Source organism: Orycteropus afer, unplaced genomic scaffold (genome assembly GCF_000298275.1).
Source record: "Orycteropus afer afer isolate SDZICR_OR568_19922 unplaced genomic scaffold, OryAfe1.0 scaffold00338, whole genome shotgun sequence".
NCBI classification, from domain to species: domain Eukaryota; kingdom Metazoa; phylum Chordata; class Mammalia; order Tubulidentata; family Orycteropodidae; genus Orycteropus; species Orycteropus afer.
The window spans coordinates 2,346,380-2,351,292 of record NW_006921925.1 but is presented as its reverse complement, the minus strand read 5'-3'; the positions used below and the strand labels follow the sequence as shown (position 1 = coordinate 2,351,292).

Here is a 4,913-nt window from a genome sequence, read left to right as displayed (position 1 = left end):
CCAACCTTCCTTCCGAGGAGTGGCTGGTGGGTTTGAACCGCCAGCCGTCTGGTTAGCAGGCAAGTGTCTTAGCCACTATGCTACCAGAGCTCCCTTAAATGGTTTAAAAATTACACTATTTTTTGGATTAATTTGTTCCCGTTATTACATTTTATAATTCAACTTTATATCCACCAGCCAAAATTTTATATTTGCCCACATTTCTACATTTGCTACATGATATCCATCCCACCCACCCAACCTACCCCCACTCCTTCCTGAACACAGTGTCTTGAATCAAGACTGTTAATTTCTCTTAGATTAAGTATTCTGTCAACATGCACCCTTGGCTGATGTTGGGGAAAGTCAGCCTTAGGCTTTTGTGTGTAATTTGACCTTTTCCCTCCCACTGCCATAGTTCTGCAGCCCTGGCTTGTCTCAATGTAGTAAGTAGAAAAAAAAAAAAAAAAAAAAGTTTGATGGGTTTTTTTTAGCTGGCATTTATACAAACCTGTAGAAGCTCTTCTAAACTGCAGTCCCGTCAGGAGCCAGACATGGCTTTCTTTTAAACTGCCAGTCTACTTTATTTTGTCAATCAGAAAACTCTTAAACTTTCTGCAAAGATACGATCTACTGAGTACATGAAATGGAGACTTATGGGCAAATCCCTGTGTTAAAAGACTGAGTGTAATTAAAGACAGAAGCTAAGACGACTAGAGCTCTGGCTTCTGCTTTTAGTTAAATGTGAAGTTCAATTATGTTTATGATTTTCATTAAACAAGTTAGCATTTAATTAAATTTAATTTTATCTGCATTACCGAAGGATAAATAATTAAACTTTCTTCTAGCCCTGAGTTGGTGGGTAAAAATTTGCATAATAAAGCTTTTCTCTGTTGAACAAGCCCATGACAGCTTGAATAGACATTATAAATGAGCCCATTAGTTAAAGTGTGTTTGAAGTCTAATCTCGATGTTCCATTTGCCAGTTGGCATAATTGTTATACTTCACCTTAAGGAATAAAACACTTTTCTGCCTTCCTGTTTAGAAGCCCAGAGTGACACAGTATACCCATTATCAATCTGAACAGTGAAATACCAAAACATGAAACACACACACACTTACACACACACCCTTATATAATCCAGGCTCAATGTAAATTGTCCTACAACTAAATAAAACTTTGCCATAATTTCATTTCATGTAACGATCATCTAAATGTTCTTAGAATTTTCTAGATAAAGGGCAACTCTCTCCATTCCAGGCCATTGTCATCCCTATGATACCTGACAAGTGTTTGTAATGCCTGGCGTGTTCCACGTTGTGTTGAAGTTTGGTCTTGAAAGTGTAAGGCCTGAGTTTAGTTTCTAACACTTCCACTTCTAGTTGTATGACCTTGAGCAAATCAAACAGCTTTTATAAAGATTTAGTTTCCTAAAGGACAACATAAACATTGTTATTTTATAATAGCATAAATTTAATAATTATACTTCACTTTAAGAGATTCAGTAACCCTTTGTTTTTCCCACACAGTCAATTTCCTCACCACTTCAGATTTTGACTGTTTCTTTCTACACTCTCCCCTAGCCCTTATCTGTTTATTTGTTAGTGGAGCCATTATGCCAGCAGCTTCTCCCCCTGCATCTGCATTCTAATATATGTTATGAGATTTTCATAAACACTAAAGTTTGTCAAGCTCACACTTGTTCTGGGTACAGAACTACGTATTAGGAATGTATGTATAATAAGATATAGTGCCTTTTATCCAAGAAGATACAGTCTGATGGGAAAGAGAGCCCTCTCAATAAGTGATTACAACATCATATGTTGTACTACAGCAAAGTGCAAATACAGCATCGTAGGAGCAGGAACAGGAGATAACCAACTCTGCTTTATCTTAGGCTGGGAACTACTTTTATACAAACACACAAGTACGTCTATTCTCCAAGACCTTACTTACCCAAGATGGTACTGATAATGATAGCTGAAATGTACCCAGCACTTAAAACGTGCCAGACTGTGTGCTTAGTGTGTTATACGCATTGTTTCATTCAATTCCTTTCTTTTACCACCTTCGATATACACATAATAATTCTAGGTATTTTGTTCAATGCTTAACAGATATTCTCAGTTTCACAGATAGCAAGTCTTAGAACAGTTGTTATCAAATTTTACAACAAAAAAAGTCATAAAATGTTATGTTTGTTACTTTTTAAACTAGCCAGACCAAACCCACTACCAACAAGTTGATTTCAACTTATAACAACCCTTCAGACAGGGTGGAACTGCCCCATAAATTTCCAAGACTATAAATCTTCACGGAAGCGTCTTTCTCCAGCAGAGCAGGCTTCTAATCACTGATCTTTTGGCCTTTTTGTTAGTAGCTGAGTGCTTTAACCACTGTGCCATCAGAGCTCCTGTTTATAATCAGACTCTTAAAATCCAACTTTATCAGTTTAATTTTCAAAAATTACATAGTGGTGATTTAGGTAAGGATATTAAGTGACTAACTTATTCAGTATACCAGCATCTACATCCATTGGAAAAATAATACATACGCTTAAATGCTTATTTCTTCAGTCTAAGGAAATGCTTAGTGGCCACAGGATGCTCTGGAATACCTCCCATGCCCCTCATGGTTCCCTTGTTGGGAACTGTGGCTCCTTCATAAATAGACTTAACCATCATATAAAGAGTGGGTCCATTTGCTCAATGAATTTTTACTGAGCACCTGCTATGTGCCAGCCACTACATTTTCCTACAGCCTCTGTGCAGGAGCCCAGCTGCTCTGAAGTGACAGACACCATTGAGACCATGGTGCATGTGGCATACAGCTCAGGCACATCAGTCCCAGTCCAGCTGCTAGGGGTGGCCTGGACGTCATATGCAGAACTACCAGCAGTGCCAAAAGGTCAGGGGACTGTGAGTGCCTACGCTGTCCATCAAGGAAGGACCACCCAGGCGCAGTTTAACTGTCAGAATGTGCTCAGCAAGTCCACATTTTTGTGTAGAGCAGACATATTTTGTTGCATGAAAATGGAAGACAGAAAAGAGGCTTTTTTGTAATTTTATAAGGTGCTGGTGGGACCATAGAAGAGGGAAGAGACAACTTCTTTTATGGGTGTGACTATCTTCCTAGACCAATGAGTTTGCTCATGTAGTGAGTAAGTAAATAAACCCAACTTGCTCATGAATTGAGATATAAAGAAAAAAAGGATAAGTGGAGAGCAAACCACTGAGCAGAAATATTAACCTCTCTTTACAGTATCTCCCACGCCCTCAGATGTGTGTGGACCACAGGAACATGCCCATGGAAAATCTGCTGTCTGCTCTCATGATTTGTCCCTCCCCCTTTTGGCCGTCTCTCTCTCTGGTTTATTTGATCCCACAACTTCCTCACTGCTGCTTCCCTTTTCATCTGCACATAGAAAGTTCCAGTTGGGAGGGCTTTTAAAGTTCAAAAACTGTAACTCATTTTCTGGATGAGGAGCCTGAGAAACAGTGAGCCTTTAATCTCTGCTGAAGTCCAGCACTTGTGGACTGTTTTGTTTGATTGTTTTCTTTAGCACTGGCAGCAATGGGAGAGATCCCAGCCACCAGATTGTAACAACTATCTTCCTTTAACCCTTTTGTTACAGAATTATTTTTTGTTGGTAAGATTTTGTAGATATAATGTTTTTTTTCCACTAATGCAATCATTTTTTTTTTAAATTTTTTGGGGGTATGATGGATCTTGCTAAATATTATGTGGAACACATATGTACCAATGAACTCTGCTTATAAAATAGGTGAGCTGAGGCATGGAAAATACATTTACTTGAATATTATGTCATCTCAAACACAACACCTTCACAATAACACAAAAGAAACAATAAACCTTTATCTTTCTGTATAGAAGCCCAAAAGTTTTACACAATTACTCCTCCAAGATGCACCACCTCATATAATAACCTCCCAACACAGCAATATGTTGCCAACGAACTTCCTTATGTTTTATGCAGTCACCCAAGCCCCTACTTCAATGCCAGCACATACTGTATGTGGGGAAAGAGGCTTCCCAAGAAACCCAAGGGGTGAAAAATGTCAGTGATACATACATGTACTATGGGTTACAAAAGAGTTAAAGGGCCTCTAGAGGTAGGCTGGGCTCCCACCACACAGTAGACAGCAAGTTTCCAGAAGAGACAAACAGGTTGGGGAACTTTCAAGTCACTGCTTTTCCTCCTGCCCTTTTTCTCTAACCCCTCTCCAGAACTCTGAAAGAATAAGGTCAAGGGTAAGACATTCATCGTAATACCAACCTCTACCACTTTTGAGGAGCTCTGGTAGCATAGTGCCTAAGGCACTTGACTGCTAACCAGAAGGCTGGCTATTCAAACCCACCAGCCACTCCTCGGAAGGAAGATTGGGCAATCTACTTCCATAGTGATACCGCCTTGGAAACCCAAGGAGGGGTCGCTATGAGTCGGATCCGACTCAATGGCATATAACAACAACAACAACAACCACTTTTGAGTATCTACTGTAAGTCAGACACTGTATTGAGAGCTTTACAACCATATCTCATTGAAATCTCATAGCTGTCATTGTTGTTGCTCCTGACAAGTCAATCGTGACTCACAGCAACACCATGTGTTACAGAGCAGAACTACACTCCACAGAGTTTTTTGGCTGCAAGCTTTACCAAAGCAGATCACCATGCCTTTTCTTCTGTGATGCCACTGGGTAGGTTTGAACTGCCAACCTCTAGGTTGGCAATCTAGCGCAAACTATTTGCATTACCTAAGGGCCTTAACCTTATGGTTAACCTTAACCTTGTTGTTGTTATTTGCCGTCGAGTCGGCCCCGACTCATAGCAATCCCTCCTTGGGTTTCCGAGGCAGTATCACTACGGAAGTAGGATTGCCCAACCTTCCTTCCGAGGAGTGGCTGGTGG

The 4,913-nt window shown here is 40.0% G+C and overlaps 1 protein-coding gene across 1 annotated transcript in view; it reads left to right on the top strand.

Annotated features, from left to right (window-relative positions):
- Window positions 1-4,913, top strand: part of FREM2 (FRAS1 related extracellular matrix 2) — a 357,328-nt gene that overhangs the window by 167,367 nt on the left and 185,048 nt on the right. The gene's annotated exons all lie outside the window — the stretch shown is intronic.